Genomic DNA, 18,973 nt, shown 5'->3' with positions numbered 1-18,973 from the left:
GGGGTAATAACTCTTCCTGACCCTGGTGGTGTGACTCCTGAGGTTCCTGTACCTTCTTCCTGATGGCAGCAGTGAGCAGGGAGCATGTCTGGGTGGTGGGAATCTCTGATGATGGATGCTGCTTTCCTGCATTAATCTTTCATATAAATGTGCTCAATGGTGGGGAGGGCTTTACCCGTGATGGACTGGGACATATCCACTACTTTTTGATGGATTTTCCATTCAAGAGCATTGGTGTTTCCATGCCAGTCTGTGATGCAGCCAGTCAATACGCTCTCCGCTGCACAGCTATGGACGATTGTCAAAGATTTAGATGTCGTGCCTAACCTTTGCAAACTGCAAAGAAGTAGAGGCATTTCTGTGCTTTATTCATAATTGCACATACATGTTGGGCCCAGGACAGGTTATCTAAAATAATGACAGTGAGGAATTTAAAGTTGCAGACCCTCTCCACCTCTGATGAGGACTGGCTCATGCACCTTTGGTTTCCTTCACCTAAAGTCAATAACCAGCTCCTTAGTCCTGCTGATATTCAGTGAGAAGCTGTTGTTACGGCAACACTCAGCCAGATTTTCAATCTCACTCCGAAATGCTGTTTTGTCACCAATTTGATTTGGTCTACAGCCATGATGTCATCAGCAAACTTGAATGTGGCTTTGGAGCTGTACTCAGCCACACAGTCATAAGTGTAAATCCAGTAGAGCAGGGGGCTAAGCACACAGCCTTGTGATGTACCCGTGTTGATGGAGATCCTGGAGGAGATGTTGTTGCCGGTCTCAGCTGACTGGGGTCTGCAAGTGAGAAAATCAGGAATCCAGTTGCAGAAGTAGGTATTGAGGCCGAGGGCTTGAAGCTTATTGATGAGTTTTGAGGGGATGATGGAAATGAATGCTGAGCTGTAGTCAATGAAGAGCATCCTGATACACCTTTACTGTCCAGATGTTTCAGGGTTGAGAGGAGCCAATGAAATGGCATCTGATGTGGACCCGTTGCTCTGGTAGGCAAATTAGAGTGGATCCAAATTGCTTCTCAGGCAGAGGTTGATATATTTCAACACCAACCTTTCAAAGTACTTCATCTCTGTGGATTGATTTGTTACTGGATGATAGACATTGAGGCAAGTTGCCACTTTGTTCCAATGCACCAGTCTAATTGAAGCCTGCTTCAAGCAGGCGGGTACCTCATTTTGCCGATGTGAACGGTTAAGGTTCTCAGTGAATACTCCAGCCTGTTGATCTGCACAAGGTTTTAGTACTTGGGCAGGAGCCCCGTCTCTAGCTGGATGCTTTTCGTAGGTTCAGCGTCCCGAAGGTACTCGCATGTCCGCCTCAGAAACTGAAATCTCAGAATCTTTAGGGATGGTCAGACTTTGTAAATTATTCTCCATTTTTTTTAATAGTCAAAGTGAGCATAGAAGGCATTGAGCTCATCTGCAAGTGAAGCCCTGTTGTCACCTATGTCACTTGATCGCCAGACTTGAATGTCTCTGATCTGCTCCTCAGCAGATTTCTGATCTCATGGTTCATCCAGGCTTCTGGTTGGGGAAGACTGACTGATTGGTGGAAAGACACTTGTCTACAACTGTTTTTTATTTCAAAATATACTTTATTCAAAAATAAAATTATATACAGTAAACCATGCAATGACTCTCAATCCGTTACATATGTTTCCCTTGTGGTCTCTACATATCCATACTTTTGGCCACCCACGTGGCATTCCGTTGGTTCACCTTACCACACCATTGTTGAAGGGTATGCTCCCTGCCACCTGACCCCTCCCACTCCCATGGGAGAAGAACCCTATACTGTGGTCCTTCCCCACCGGGCCAATGCAGTGGCTGCACCAAGTTTCAGTGCGTCCCTCAGCACGTACTCCTGCAGCTGAGAATGTGCCAGTCAGCAGCATTCTCCCACGGACATCTCCATGTGCTGGACGATCATCAAGTTTCAGGCCAACCAAAGAGCGTCTTTCACCCAGTTAATGATCTGCCAGCAGCACCGGATGTTGGTCTCCGTGTGCATCCCCGGGAACAGCCCATAGATCAGAGAGTCCTCTGTTACGCATCTGCTGGGGATGAAACGTGACTCTAGCCTGTCCATCCTCCTCCACACCTTCTCTGTGAACTCACAGTGTGAAAAAAGATGGGTCACAGACAATGAAGTCCGTGACATCCACGGATGAGTCCCTGAACACGACCCAGTCCACTGATATCAAGCAATCCCGTGACCACCTCTTCATTGTCCTATTCTCTGGAACTTTGCCTGTAAGCAGGATGGAGAAGGACAGCCAAGTGATCATATTTCCAGAAATGTGATCTGTGCGTGGAATGGTAGGCATTCCGTATCTTAGTAAAAAGTAGTCGAGTGTGTTGGGCTCTCCGGTGCTGGTATACTGATAGTAATTGGGCAGGGATTTCTTCAAACATGTCTGGTTGAAGTCTCCGACTATGATTTGAATGGACTGTTTCTTGTTTAGAGATGGCATCACGCAGTATCTCAAGCGTTTGATTAATTCTTCAGCATCTCTCAGGGTAGCAAAGGTCTATTTCATCAGTGGAAACCTGGAAATTGTTAACAGCTCTCAAAATTCTTCCCAAGGCTCAAAAACAATGGTAGCGCACGCTTCTACTTTCCAATATAATGGATGCTGTAATCTGGGGAATGCTCTGATATCAGAGTTTATTTATGACATTAACAAGACTTGCTCATGGATAGAGCAGAAAATATTTAATTTCCATTGCTTCATCCTGACCTTTGTTAAAATGACTAAAGCAGCGATTCACAGAGACAGTACAGAATTCAAGCTCTGTAAGAGATTTATACTGCAGCTAAATCACTCATATCTCATAACGCTACTGAACAAATGGATAGTTATCCAACCCTTTGATGGAATCCTGTAACCATCCTGAAGAAACAGTTCCTCAAGCTTCAAACAAAATGAATAGTAAATCAGTTTCTGAAACTCTCAAACAACTATCCCCGGACATACAATCATTGAAAACTCTGGCTTAATATACTGTATCTTTGATTGGGAATGGGACAGCGCTGGGAAAGCAAAGGTAAAATCTCCCTCTAGATCATCTAAATGGTTCAAGCTTCCAGTTTGAAAGTTATTTAGGATTAAATGTAAACTCGAGAGATTCTGCAGATGTTGGAAATCTTGAGCAACATTCACAAAATGCTGGAGGATCTCGGCCTGATGAAAGATGTGTATTTGGAAATTAGTTGCTTCCATGTAAGCTGCTCAATAAATTCAAGTGATTTATTACTGAATGGAATTCACATCACTACATATACCAATAAATGATTGTTAATGTCTCTCCATCATTTGTTGCCAAAAATGAAAACCAATCAGTGGGGCACTTGAGTCAATTAATCAGTGAGAAATTTGGTGAAGTAATGGATGCATGTCTCTATTATTTACATTATAGACAATAAATTGATTTACATAGCTTCTACCCTGTTTGATACTCTGTGACATCCATGAGTACAAATAAAAAATTCTTCATAATTTGTCAACTGGAGATATTATTAAGTATGAATTTGCATATTCAAAATTAGAACAACAGACATCTTTTTGTTCCGCCATTCTTTTCCCCAAAGGTGAGCAGTTGAAGCCCCCTTGATGAGGCATTGCAGTTGTTCAGATGTCACAGGAGACAGTGACCTGGTTATTAGCTCATGTTTCTGCTGTGGGACATCAACTGGGTTGGTTCGTTGGTTCGGTTGGTTTGTTGGTTTGGTTGGTTGGTTAGTTAGTTATGTATGTATGTATGTATTGAGATACAGTGCGGAATAGGCCCTTCCAACCTTTTGAGGAGATCTTAGCATCATCAACTGCGGCAAAAGCATTCGGACAGCAAAGGAGAGAGACTTTCCTTCAGACCAGAATCAACCAGTGTACCAAGCTTCATGATGGGGTAGTTTCAGGTAATGGCTGTTCGCGGAATTAAATTAAACCAATGTGTATGAACTTGGGCACCTGTAATTACAGGACAAATATAACCCCTGATGGCTGTATGTGCCCACAGAAGACAGACCTTGCTTTAAAAGTATCACTCTGACCATGACCAGATTTACTTGTCAAAGAACTAATCCAAAAGATTGTTGTTGTGCTTCATTTACATTCTAACAATGTGTGCTTTCCTCTCACTCCACTAATGCTTCTTAACCCAGTGAGTGTTTTCAACATGTTCTGTTTCACTCTCAGATCTCCAGCATCTGCAAAGTTTCACTTTTTTGTGTTTAAAGAGAGGTTAATCTGTGGGTGGGTTAAGGCGAGCCGTACATCTGACAGTCTGAGGCTACTGGGAAAGAGCCAGGGTAAGAAACGGCAGGATGAATCTTGATTTCACCGCAATGAACAAGTGAAAGAGAGGGTGAGGTATCACATATTTGGAGCTTTACAGGAACTAGAAAAAGAAGCAGGAATAAATAATGAAGACAAAAAAATTGCAACAGAAGGACTTCCTTGCAAGTTCATTCAAAATTATGATGCTACACAGAGAAATTTTTCAAATCAATTTGTTGGTTTGGTGGTGGTGGTTGTTCTTCGTGATAACGATGACAGGAACCTGTGCATGAGAGTTTTAAAAGTGGAAAAGCCACTGGGGCAGTTCTACTCTCTCGACCTCAGAAGACCGGTTCCAGTTGTACTAACAAGCATCACAAACTGGGATCTTCCTGGCTGGCATTGGATGTCCATAACGCCTCCTGTGGCTCATCATGCACTTGGTTCTCCACAGACTCCATGGAGCGTTTCAGAACCGCCTTCCTGGCCTTTGGATCTCACTGTAGATCTCATCTGCCCAGTCTGCTGGAGCTGACCTCACATGCTGGGACAGGCGTGTCCTCAACTCTTCAGTCTTACACAATTCAGTCTTTCTTAACTCTGTTGATGTTGGATCTGACCTGCCCAGACCTGCTAGATTTTGCTGTCTGCATTCCAAGACAAAAAGACATTCTGGGAAATTTTCCCGTAAGTGACTCAACAAAACTATTTATGCAAGAAGAGGAGAACATTAAGCTGGGAATTGTATTTTTAGGATGAATGCATGCATCAGAGATCTTGCACAGATATGATCAAAATATCAGTGGAGATTCTGTGAGGCAGGAGATATTGCCTAAAATCTTACATATAAATCACACCAGACAATGAATTTGACAAACAAATATAGTTTTCATCAGTGAGGATTAGTTCAAACAACTTCAAGATTCAAAGTTCAAAGTAAATTTATTGTCAAAGTACATACAGTATATGTCACCATATACAATCCTGAAATTCATTTTCTTGCGGACATATTCAGTCAATCCGTAATATAGTAATAACCAATTAAAGTAGACATTAACTTGGGTGTTCAACCAGTGTGCAAGACACAAACTGTAAAAATACAAAAAGAAAGAAATAATAATAATAAATAAATAAGCAATAATTATTGAGAATATGAGATGAAGAGTTCTTGAAAGTTTCAAACAAGACTTATTAACTCCTTGCGTTCACAATTCTTTTAGATGTGTAGCTTTTTAGCTTACTTATACAAATCCATAACTCACTGGATGTGTTCATCTATTACCAACTCTTGATGAACTCAGCCAGAGTTTGATCTTGACACATTCTTCTTTGAGTCCCTGACTTGGGGTTTCCTTCTTTGGTTGTTAGTCTCCAGAGTCACTACAGTCAGGTATGTCACAAGGCACTCTCTTATACATCTCTCACACACCTTGGAGACATTGTTTAGTTCTTTATTACTAATTATATAGTATGAGTCTCATCCTGATCCATACAAGTATGCAATTCTTTTACTCTTTGAGTTCTTACTGGCTATATTCTAAAATTACATCAACCATCAATTACTTATTAATCTGAGTGTCTTTTAATGCATTTCACATTATCATTCTGTCGCTTTCACAAGATGCCATTTTGTAAAACATCCCCATTGCCTGTCCTTTTGTCTGGATGGGTCTCAGTCAGATAGTAGCCCCCCCCCCCCCCGCCCCCTGTCTATGTCAGGTCTCACCAATGTAGAGGAGGCTGCATGTAGAGGAGGGAGCACCGGACACAATGGACGACCCCAACAGATTCAAAGGTGAAGTGTTGCCTCACCTGGAAGGACTGTTTTTGGCTTTGAATGGAGGTGAGGGAGGAGGTGAATGGGCAGGTGTAGCATTTCTGCTGCTTGCAGGGATAAGTGCCAGGAGGGAGATTAGTGGTGAGGGACGGATGGTCAAGGGAATCACGGATGAACAATCCCTGCGGAAATCGGAGAATGGGGTGGAGGGGATGTAAACATGTGTTTCATGGTTGGGTCCCTTTGGAAGCTGCAGAAAATTATGTGTTGGACGCAGAGGCTCATGGGGTGGGAGAAGACAACAAGAGAAACTCTATCCCCGTTAAGGTGGTGGGAAGATGGGCTGAGCGTGGAGGTCCAGGAAATGGATGAGATGCAGGTGAGGGCAGCATCAATAGTGACATCTCCTCAGATAGAGGGAGGTGGAGCAGGAAGGAGGGTGGGGTAGAGGGAGGGGGAGAGAAAAAGGAAGAAAGAGGGAGAGATCAGAAGGGTGGAGAGAGGGGTGGAGGGGTAAAGGGACAAAGAGAGTGGGATAGAGAGAGGTTGTGGGAGAAAGGGGACAGAGGGGGTGAGGTAGGAAAGAGGTGAGGGAGAGGCATTTTTTGTCAGTTATTGAAGGGGAGAGAGGGGCGAGGTGGGGGAGAAAGGGAGAGGGGAGTTGGGGAAAAGGGAGAGGGAGAAGGGAGCTGGAGAAAGCGGGGAGCCAGAGAGAGGAAAGAGGGAGGGGGGAGAGAGGAAGAAAGGGGAATAGAGAGGGATGAGAGAGGGTCAGAGAGGGGAATAGTCTGGGAGTGCAGAGAGAGGGGAGGGGGAGAGGAGGATGAGGAGAGGGAGGAGAGAGGATGGGAGAGAGGGAGAGAGGATGGGGGAGAGGGGAAGAGAGGGGAGATAGCGGGAGGAACACGAGGGAGAGCGAGAGGTTGTGAGGGGAGCCGGAGAAAGTGGGGAGAAGGAAGGTTAGAGATAGAAGGGAGAGGAGCTGAGAGTGAGATAGAGGAAAGAGAGAGGGGAGAGAAGTGGATAAAGAGGTGGAGAGTGAAAGGGGAAGATAGAGGGTGGGGAGAAAGGGGAAGAGGGGTGAGGGGGAGAGGGAGGGGAGAGAGAGGGAAAGAGGGAGAGAAAGTGAGGTGGAGAAATATGTGGGAGGTAGGGAAGGGGTTAGTGTAGAGAGGGGGTAGAAAGAGGGGGGTAGAGAGATGGGAGAGAGGAAAAAGAGAGGGGAGAGGGGTGAAAGAGGGGTAGAGGAGGAGAGAGAGGAACAGAGGGGGACAGAGAAATGGGAGAGGAGGAAAGAAGAGTTGAGAGGGTGTTCAGAGGGAGGGATATGGGGGAGAGAGGGAAAGGGGGTAAAGAAGGGTGTGGAGCAGAAATGGGGAGAGAGGGGGAGGGGTAGAGAGGGGTGTGGAGGATATAGGGGGAGAGAGGGGGAGAAATGGTGGAAGGGAAAGAGGCAAAATGAAAGGGGAGAGGGTGGGCAAGAGAGAAGGAAGAGGGGAGAGGGGGCAGAGAGAGGGGGAATTTTGTTATAATGGAAGGTCGGAAGTGGGGCTGGGGAGAGGGGGTGTGTTCAGAAAGAGGGGAAGAGAGGGAGGAGGGGGAGAGGTGGGGTGAGATAAGGGGAGAGAGAGAGGGGGGCACAGAGGGGCGAAGAGGTTGGGATACAGAGGGGTGGAGGAAAGGGTAGAGAGTGATGGGGAGAGGGAGGGTATAAAGAGAGAGAGGTGGAGATCTAGGCAAGAGGTAGGGGAGGGTTTAGGGTACAGAAAGGGGGAGAGAGAGGAAATAGAGGGGAGAAGGGGGAGAAATGAAAAAGAGAGGGGAGAGAGGATGTGAAGAGAGGTGGGAGAGAGAGAGGTGGAGGAGAGAGTGAAGGTGGAAGAGAGGTGGGAGAGAGTGGGGAGAGAGAGTGGGAGAGGGAGGGTAGAGGAAGGGGGAGAGAGGGGGCAGAGAAAAAGGAAGGAGGGAGAGAGAAGGCATAGTGGGCAGAGAGAGAGAGGAGATGGGGGATAGAGGGAGAGGTAGAGAGAGTGGGAAGGGGTAGAGAGAGGGAGAGAGGGAGGGAGAGAAAGGGGAGGGGTGAAGGGGAGAGATAGAGGGGAGTGGGTGGAAAAAGGGAGGGAGAGAGTTGGTGGAGAGATAGAGGAGAGGAAGGATAGATGGGGTATAGAGGGAGGGAGAGAGGGGGTGGAGAATTTGGGAGGGGGCAGCAAGAAATGAAGGAGAGAGAGGGAGGAAGAGGAATAGAGGGAAGAGGGAGACAGAGGGAGGTAGAATTGGAGGGACGGGGAAGAGAGGAGGGCAGAGAGGAAGGTGAGAGTGGAGGGAGGGGATGGAGAGGGTGGTGAGAGAGGGATCAAAGGGGAGAGGGAGGAAGTGGGAGAGAAGGAGAGGGGGAGAGAGGGTGGGAGTGGGGGAGAAAGAGAGGAGAGAGGGGGAGAGCGGGGAACAGGAGGGGAGAGAGAGGTGGTGAGGAGATTCATGGAAGATGGGGAAAGAGGGGGATAGAGGAAAGAGAGAGGGGAGAGAGTGGAACAGAGTGGAAAAGAGGGGTGGAGAGTGAAGGGTAAGAGAGAAGGGGAGAGTGGGGGGAAATGAAGGGGGAGAGGGGAGCCGGAGAAAGTGGGGAGACAGAGGGGAGAGAGACAGAGAGAGAGGAAGGAGATCTAAGAGATGGATGAGAGAGTGAAAGTGTAAGAGAAGGTGGGGAAGAGAGAGGGGGAGAGGAAGGTGGAGAGATGGTGAGGGGGAGAGGGGGAAAGATAGGAGGGAGGGAGGGGAGGGGTTAGGGTAGAAAGAGGGGGTAGAGAGAGAAAGGAGAAGAAGAGGGGGCAGCCAAAGGGAGAGAGGGGGAAGAGGGGATGAGAGGGTGCAAAGGAGGATAGAGGGAGGGAGAGGGGGAGAAAGGGTTGGAGGGGGAAGAGAGGGGAGAGTATGGTTGTGGGAGAGGGAGAGAGGGCAGAGAGAGGGGGAGAGGTGGAAGAGAGAGAGGGGAGAGAGGAGACAGAGAGGGGTGAGAGAGTAGGAGAAAGGGTGATAGAGAGGAGTGAGAGAGAGAGAGAGAGGAGGGCGATAGTAGTGTCATAGGTGGGTAGAGAGGATGGTAGAGAGTCGGGGGAGAGAGGGAGAGAGAGAGATGAGGAGAGAGTGGGGTAGAGAGAGAGAGGGCAGAGAGAGAAGGGAAGGTGGGGGAAAGAGGGGGAAGAGAGGAGAGAGGTTGAGAGAGGTGGAGTGGGAGAGGGGAGAGGGATAGAGAGGGCAGAGGGGGAGTGAGAGAAGGGAGGGAGGGGGAGAGAGAAGGGTAAGTGTGGGGGAAAGAGAGGAAGGAGAAAACTGTTGAGAGGGAGGTGGGGAGATAGTGGTGGGTAAAGAGAAGGAAGGAGGGGAATAAGGAGGGGCTGAGAGAAAGGGGTAGAGAGTGAGGGAGAGAGGGTGTGAGAGGGTAGAGAGAGAGAGGGGAAGAGGAGAGAGGGAGGGGAGAGTTGAGATGAGGGGTGGAGAGAGGGATTAGAGAGGGAGTGAGAGGGTATAAAGAGTGGGTAGGATGGGGAGAGGGAGGGGGAGAAGGGAGAGAGAGGGAGAGTGAGAGGGGACAGAGAGAGTGGGGAGAGAAGGGGGTACAGAGGGTGGTAGGGGGGCGAGAGTGGTAGAGAGAGACAGAAAGAGGTGGTGATACAGGGAAGAGAGAGAGGCATTTTGTTGTAACATTTATGGGTTGGAAGGAGCCTTCATCGCTGAGCAGACGGATAGAGGGAGAGAGGAGGAAGAGAGAGTGGTGAAGAGACGGAGACAGATGGGGAAGTGACTGCAGGTGTAAGCCGTACTCCTGCAAATCACCATCTGTGAAAGACAGTGATATACTTCCTATTCAGGAAACTGTGAGAATTATTTTGTTTGTATATTTCCAATTTTCCAATAAAAGTGGGCACTGCACTTTTTGCCTGAATTAAATTGAAATTCTCATTCTACAGTTTAATATGCTCATTTTGTCGTACAGATCGGCTAGGTATGCCACATCTCCATGTAGAAATTCAGTCCAGTTTCCTAAGCTCTTGTTGTCTCTGAGCAAAAATATCAAAAAACATTTTAAGCAGCAGCCTTTTGGCAGCCAACACGCTTCAGAGTGAAGAAGCAAGTGTTCAAACTCTTCATCGTTGGCATTATTCTTGGCATTATTCGCAAAATACCCTGCTGTTTAATGGATCAGCTTTAATTTTGTTGATAGCAGATTACAAGAATCATGCTTGAAAAATCTTGTTGGCTGAGGTTTTTGTCTGCGAGATCTTGACAACAAATTACATAATAGATTGCAAACAGACTTGGAATTTCTTTTTTCATAAATGCCACTAAACCAGCATGGTGACCTGTCATATATGGTGCTCCATCTGTGCACAAGAAAACCTGTTCCTAATTAGAACATAGAACAGTACAGCACAGTACAGGCCGTTCGGCCCACAATGTTGTGCCGACACTCAAACCCTGCATCCCATATAACCCCCACCTTAAGTTCCTCCATATACCTGTCTAATAGTTTCTTAAACTTCACGAGTGTATCTGCCTCCACCACTGACACAGGCAGTGCATTCCACGCACCAACCACTCTCTGAGTAAAAAATCTTCCTCTAATATCCCCCTTGAATTTCCCACCCCTTACCTTAAGGCCATGTCCTCTTGTATTGAGCAGTGGTGCCCTGGGGAAGAGGCGCTGGCTATCCACTCTATCTATTCCTCTTATTATCTTGTATATCTCTATCATGTCTCCTCTCATCCTCCTTCTCTCCAGCTCGCTTAATCTCTGATCATAATGCTTACTCTCTAAACCAGGCAGCATCCTGGTAAATCTCCTCTGTACCCTTTCCAATGCTTCCACATCCTTCCTATAGTGAGGTGACCAGAACTGGACACAGTACTCCAAGTGTGGCCTAACCAGAGTTTTATAGAGCTGCATCATTACATCGCGACTCTTAAACTCTATCCCTCAACTTATGAAAGCTAACACCCCATTAGCTTTCTTAACTACCTTATCTACCTGTTAGGCAATTTTCAGGGATCTGTGGACATGTACCCCCAGATCCCTCTGCTCCTCCACACTACCAAGTATCCTGCCATTTACTTTGTACTCTGCCTTGGAGTTTGTCCTTCCAAAGTATACCACCTCACACTTCTCCGGGTTGAACTCCATCTGCCACTTCTCAGCCCATTTCTGCATCCTATCAATGTCTTTCTGCAATCTTTGACAATCCTCTACATTATCTACAACACCACCAACCTTTGTGTCATCTGCAAACTTGCCAACCCACCCCTCTACCCCCACATCCAGGTCGTTAATAAAAATCATGAAAAGTAGAGGTCCCAGAACAGATCCTTGTGGGACACCACTAGTCACAATCCTCCAGTCTGAATGTACTCCCTCCACCATGACCCTCTGCCTTCTGCAGGCAAGCCAATTCCGAATCCACCTGTCCAAACTTCCTTGGATCTCATGCCTTCTGACTTTCTGAATATGCCTACCGTGTGGAACCTTGTCAAGTGCCTTACTAAAATCCATATAGATCACATCCACTGCACTACCCGCATCTATATGCCTGGTCACCTCCTCAAAGAACTCTATCAGGCTTGTTAGACATGATCTGTCCCTGATCAGTCCATGAATCTCTAAATGCCCAAAGATCCTATCTCTAAGAATCTTTTCCAACAGCTTTCCCACCACGGACATAAGGCTCACTGGTCTATAATTACCCGGACTATCCCTACTATCTTTTGTGAACAAGGGGACAACATTAGTGTCCCTCCAGTTCTCCGGTACCATGCCCATGGACAACGAGGACATAAAGATCCTAGCCAGATGCTCAGCAATCTCTTCCCTCGCCTCGTGGAGCAGCCTGGGGAATATTCCGTTAGGCCCCAGGGACTTATCCGTCCTAATGTATTTTAACAACTCCAACACCTCCTCTCCCTTAATATCAAACATGCTCCAGAACATCAATCTCACTCATATTGTCCTCACCATCATCAAGTTCCCTCTCATTGATGAATACCGAAGAGAAGTGTTCATTGAGGACCTCGCTCACTTCCATAGCCTCCAGGCACGTCTTCCCACCTTTATCTCTAATTGGTCCTACCTTCCCTCCTGTCATCCTTTTGTTCTTCACATAATTGAAGAATGCCTTGGGGTTTTCCTTTACCCTACTCGCCAAGGTCTTCTCACGCCCCCTTCTTGCTCTTTTCAGCCCCTACTTAAGCTCCTTTATTGCTTCCCTAAATTCCTCAATAGACCCATCTGATCCTTGCTTCCTAAACCTCATGTATGCTGCCTTCTTCCACTTGACTAGATTTTCCACCTCAATTGTCACGCATGGTTCCTTCACCCTACCATTCTTTATCCTCCTCACCGGGACAAATTTATCCCCCTCACCGGGACAAATTTATCCCTAACATCCTGCAAGAGACCTCTAAACATCCACCACATGTCCATAGTACATTTCCCTGCAAAAACATCATCCCAATTCACACCCGCAAGTTCTAGCCTTATAACCTCATAATTTGCCCTTCCCCAATTAAAAATTTTCCTGTCGTCTCTGATTCTATCCTTTTCCATGATAATGCTGAAGGCCAAGGAGCATACTTTTAACATTAACATCCATTTTGATCTTATCATATAGAAAACCATAGAAACCATAGAAACTACAGCACAGAAACAGGCCTTTTGGCCCTTCTTGGCTGTGCCGAACCATTTTCTGCCTAATCCCACTGACCTGCACACGGACCATATCCCTCCATACACCTCCCATCTATGTATCTGTCCAATTTATTCTTAAATGTTAATAAAGAACCCACATTTACCACCTCGTCTGGCAGCTCATTCCATACTCCCACCACTCTCTGTGTGAAGAAGCCCCCCCCCCAATGTTCCCTTTAAACTTTTCCCCCCTCACCCTTAACCCATGTCCTCTGGTTTTTTTCTCCCCTTGCCTCAGTGGAAAAAGCCTGCTTGCATTCACTCTATCTATACCCATCATAATTTTATATACCTCTATCAAATCTCCCCTCATTCTTCTACGCTCCACGGAATAAAGTCCTAACCTATTCATCCTTTCTCTGTAACTGAGTTTCTCAAGTCCCGGCAACATCCTTGTAAACCTTCTCTGCACTCTTTCAACCTTATTTATATCCTTCCTGTAATTTGGTGACCAAAACTGAACACAATACTCCAGATTCGGCCTCACCAATGCCTTATACAACCTCAACATAACATTCCAGCTCTTATAATCAATACTTTGATTAATAAAGGCCGATGTACCAAAAGCTCTCTTTACGATCCTGTCTACCTGTGACGCCACTTTTAGGGAATTTTGTATCTGTATTCCCAGATCCCTCTGTTCCACTGCACTCCTCAGTGCCTTACCATTAACCCTGTATGTTCTACCTTGGTTTGTCCTTCCAAAGTGCAATACCTCACACTTGTCTGTATTAAACTCCATCTGCCATTTTTCAGCCTATTTTTCCAGCTGGTCCAAATCCCTCTGCAAGCTTTGAAAACCTTCCTCACTGTCCACTACACCTCCAATCTTTGTATCATCAGCAAATTTGCTGATCCAATTTACCACATTATCATCCAGATCATTGATATAGATGACAAATAACAATGGACCCAACACTGATCCCTGTGGCACACCACTAGTCACAGGCCTCCACTCGGAGAAGCAATTCTCTACTACTACTCTTTGGCTTCTTCCATTGAGCCAATGTCTAATCCAATTTACCACCTCTCCATGTATACCTAGCGACTGAATTTTCCTAACTAACCTCCCATGCGGGACCTTGTCAAAGGCCTTACTGAAGTCCATGTAGACAATATCCACTGCCTTCCTTTCATCCACCTTCCTGGTAACCTCCTTGAAAAACTCCAATAGATTGGTCAAACATGACCTACCACACACAAAGCCATGTTGACTCTCCCTAATAAGTCTCTGTCTATCCAAATGCTTGTAGATTCTGTCTCTTAGTACTCCCTCCAATAACTTACCTACTACCAACATTAAACTTACTGGCCTATAATTTTCCGGATTACTTTTCGATCCTTTTTTAAACAACGGTACAACATGAGCCACTCTCCAATCCTCCGGCACCTCACCTGTAGACAGCGACATTTTAAATATTTCAGCCAGGGCCCCTGCAATTTCAACACTAGTTTCCTTCAAGGTCCGAGGGAACACCCTGTCAGGTCCCGGGGATTTATCCACTTTAATTTTTCTCAAGACAGCAAGGACCTCCTCCTTTTCGATCTGTACAGTTTCAATGATCTCACTACTTGTTTCCCTTAATTCCATAGACTTCATGCCAGTTTCCTTAGTAAATACAGATGCAAAAAACCTATCTAAGATCTCCCCCATTTCCTTTGGTTCTGCACATAGCCGACCACTCTGATCGTCAAGAGGACCAATTTTATCCCTTACAATCCTTTTGCTCTTAATATACCTGTAAAAGCTCTTTGGATTATCCTTCACTTTGACTGCCAAAGCAACCTCATGTCTTCTTTTAGCCCTCCTGATTTCTTTCTTAAGTATTTTCTTGCACTTCTTATACTCCTCAAGTACCTTATTTACTCCCTGCTTCCTAGACATGTCATACAACTCCCTCTTCTTCTTTATCAGAGTTGCAATATCCCTTGAGAACCAAGGTTCCTTATTCCTATTCACTTTGCCTTTAATCCTGACAGAAACATACAAATTCTGCACTCTCAAAATTTCTCCTTTGAAGACTTCCCACCTACCGATCACATCCTTGCCAGAGAACAACTTGTCCCAATCCACGCCTTTTAGATCCTTTCTCATTTCTTCAAATTTGGCCTTCTTCCAGTTAAGAACATCAACCCTAGGACCAGATATATCCTCGTCCATGATCAAGTTGAAACTAATGGTGTTATGATCACTGGAACCAAAGTGCTCCCCTACACAGACTTCTGTGACTTGTCCTAACTCGTTTCCTGACAGGAGATCCAATATTGCATCCCCTCTAGTTGGTCCCTCTATATATTGATTTAGAAAACTTTCCTGAACACATTTTACAAACTCTAAACCATCTACACCCCTAACAGTATGGGAGTCCCAACCAATATATGGAAAATTAAAATCCCCTACCACCACAACTTTATGTTTCCTGCAGTTGCCTGCTATCTCTCTGCAGATTTGCTCTTCCAATTCTCGTTGACTATTGGGTGTTCTGTAACACAATCCCACTAATGTGGCCATACCTTTCCTGTTTCTCAGCTCCACCCGTAAGGACTCAGTAGACAAGCCCTCTAATCTGTCCTGCCTGAGCACTGCTGTAATATTTTCCCTAACAAGCAATGCTACTCCCCCACCTTTCATTCCTCTGCCTTGATCACATCTGAAACATCGGAACCCTGGAATATTAAGCTGCCAGTCCTGCCCCTCCTGTAGCCAGGTTTCACTAATTGCTATAACGTCATAATTCCACGTGTCAATCCACGCCCTCAACTCATCCGCCTTCCCCGAAATACTCCTAGCATTGAAATATATACACCTCAGAAGATTTTTACCACCACTCACAACCTTTGTATTAGTGGATTTGCTTAAACCTTCAACATCATTTATTTTCACCCCAGCCACACTGTCAGCTCTGGCACTCTGGTTCCCATCCCCCTGCAAATCTAGTTTAAAGCCTCCCGAACAGCACTAACAAACCTCCCTGAAAGGATATTGGTCCCCCTGTAGCTCAAGTGTAACCCGTCTCTCTTGTACAGGTCCCACCTGCCCCAGAAGAGGTCCCAATTATCCTGAAATCTGAAACCCTGCCCCCTACACCAGTTCCTCAGCCATTTGTTCATCCTCCAGAGCATCCTATTCCTACTCTCACTTGCACGTAGCACAGGTAGCAATCCTGAGATTACCACCCTCGAGGTCCTGCTTTTCAACTTCCCATCAAGCTCTCTATACTCACTCTCCAGGACCTCCTCACTCTTCCTTGCTATGTTATTGGTATTGATGTGCACCACGACATCAGGCTGATCACCCTCCCACTTCAGAATGTCATGCAATCGATCAGAGACATCCTTGACCCTGGCACCCGGGAGGCAACAAACCATCCTGGATTCTCTGTCACGACCACAGAACCTCCTATCTGTACCTCTAACTATCGAGTCCCCTATCACTACCGCTCTCCTGTTGATATATTGACTGTCTGTTGATATTTGTTTATAACCTTTTACAAAAGAGAATCACTTCATAAACTTTTCCATTGTTGAAAAATTGTACAACATTTATCAATGTTAATCAGCAATGCCTCATTGTCTCGCACAGTTAACTCACCCTGTTGTATCCCAAATTCTGTTTTTTGTAGCCTTGTGCATAGTTGATGCTCATTCTTCACTCATTTCATCAATATGATGAGTTACAAAGGTATTACTCAGAAGAACTAATTTTAAAATAATAGTATCCATTTTGAGAACAGTGGTGAGCCCTTCTGATACAGCAGTCATTGTTAATCTTTCAGGAATTGTATGAGATTTTCCACACTCTGCTGTCATTTTAGACATAGTATAAGAAGCAATGAAACCACTATCAAGGTCATTTTTAGCTTTCTTGGTAAATGACTAAAGTATGTTAACACTTTTCAAATGCTTGTTCAATCTTCTGGAACTGAGTAATACCATAAGTAGCCTTTTCAGGGTGTCTTTTGTGGAAGTGTTCCTGCAATCTTGATGGTTTCGTTACTTCATTAGATGGGTTTTTCCGAAGGGCTAGACAGGTTGTGTATGGTGTATTGATAAATAAAGGCTGTGGTGTTTCCAGGAGCAAGAAATAACAAATGTCTAATACCGGATGGCATGCACTGAAGGTGAGAGGGGGTAGGATGTGAGGGGTAAGTATTTTACTCAGAGACTGGTGGACGCCTGGAATGCGCTGCCTGGTATGTTAGGAGAAGCAAATCTATTGGAGGCTTTTAAGAGACGTTTAGATAGGCACATGAATAAGAGGAAGATGGTGGGATAAGGGAGTTGTGTAGGTAAGAGGGATTAGTTTCTGGGGGATTTTTGATTCACGTTTTAGCTGGTTCATTATGGGCTGAAGGTCCTTTTCCTATGCTGTACTGTTGTATGTTGCATTATGTTTGCAAAGGACAGTAGTAATTTCTGATGTGAAATTCCCATGATTTTCATTCATTTTGGAGAGCTGTATTCATCAGTAAAAAGGGCTTCCAACAAAAAGTATGTTTAGTTTATCCAGTGCGTGGGTAGTGTAATATTCACTTGCATACAGCAGTAAACCTGCATTCTTTTTATATCAATCCATCTGGTACGGTTATGAAGATAGGAAAAACTACAGCAGATATGTCGATTCTGCAGATGCATGCTAAGCAATCTCATTCCATCTGTGCTATTTGCAATCATTGAGCTGACCATCTACATAACAAAATTAACTTGTGCACCTGAATTATTACCAAGTAAATCTAGTCATGGGATGGAACAAAGTAATATAGAGGAAGGTGTCACGAACCCCGTGACGGGTTGAAAAGGACCGGCAGAAATGGAACACACCTAGAGTCTGGTTTTCTATATATTAAGACTGTATTTATTACTGCTATAAATTAATATCATTAAACCGAATAATACAATACAGGTTATAAACTATTCAGGTTATAAACTAATATATATGTATATCCGTAAATGTGAGTGTAGATACAAAACATTAATAGTCCAGGAGGTAGATATCAGTCTTACAGTGTCAGGTAAGTTTAAGCAGTTCAGTTCACTTTGTGTTGCGTCAAGTTGAATTGATGTAGAGAGAGAGAGAGAGAGAGTTAATTGACTAGATGTTCAAGTTGGCAGCTTTAGTTGTTCTTGCTTCTGAAGTCTTCAGAGTCACTTCATGTGACCCCACACAGACACAGATGGACAGAGCCCCTTCTAGGGAACAGTCTACTAACCCACAGCACGGGTTCACCACCAGCAGACCCCCACAGGCAAGCTCTTACCCGCCCTGGTAATCACGGGTCGAAATTACTCGGTCCGTCGCCTCCACCCTCGCGGTGGTCTTAAACTCCACCAGTGGTTTCTCGGGTAGCTTCCACAGTTCTCTCGTGTTGTGTCTCCTCTGCTGTTATCAGACAAAAGGATCAACTTTTATAATCCATCCGAAATTCCAGCTGTCTGTTAGCTCAACCACTCTGAGCTGTTACCATGGTGACTTCCCAGCTCGCGCCGTACTCTCACTCTCTCTTTTAATTGCCTCCTTGTTCATTAGACTGCTGAACTTTCTAGCAGTTTCTCACCTGCGTGACAAAGGCAAAAAGACACTTAGAATCTCTATGTATAAAGGCAAAACTTGGTGTACTGCAGGCACAAGTAGTCGTAGATGATGACAGCACAGGCTCCAAGTGAAGAGAACTGTGCTCGACGTGGGCAGGGATTAAAATTTAACATTCATGGATACATGGCGTTTAGAAAAGATTGGGAAGGGGAAAAAATTGCAAATTGGCAAGTAACACATTGACAATAAAATTTCAAAGAGATAGCTCAATTGTGTAAATGGGTATGAAGAAAAAAATATAACAAGGGGAGAGAGAGAGAGAAGGGAGAAAGAGAGAGGGGAGTGGGATCAGGTAAGAGGAAGAGGGAAGGGGAGAGAGAGAGGGAAAGATAGGGAGGGGGACAGAGTGAGGGAGGGGAGGAGAGGGGAGAGGGCGGGGTGAGAGAGAGAGAAGTATTGCATTGAGATAGAGAGAGGGGGATAGAACAAGAGGAAGAGAGAGGGAGGGAGCAGGAGAGAGGATAAGGTAGAGGGAGAGGGGTAATGGAGGAGAGGCAGAGTGAGGGGAAAAGGGATATGGCAATAGGAACAGGGGAAGATGGAGAACTGGAGGGAAGAAAAAGGGAGGTAGAGA

The sequence above is a fragment of the Mobula hypostoma genome, chromosome 3 (genome assembly GCF_963921235.1).
Source record: "Mobula hypostoma chromosome 3, sMobHyp1.1, whole genome shotgun sequence".
In the NCBI taxonomy this organism is placed as follows: domain Eukaryota; kingdom Metazoa; phylum Chordata; class Chondrichthyes; order Myliobatiformes; family Myliobatidae; genus Mobula; species Mobula hypostoma.
The sequence above is the reverse complement of the archived record's forward strand: the minus strand, read 5'-3'. Positions refer to the sequence as shown.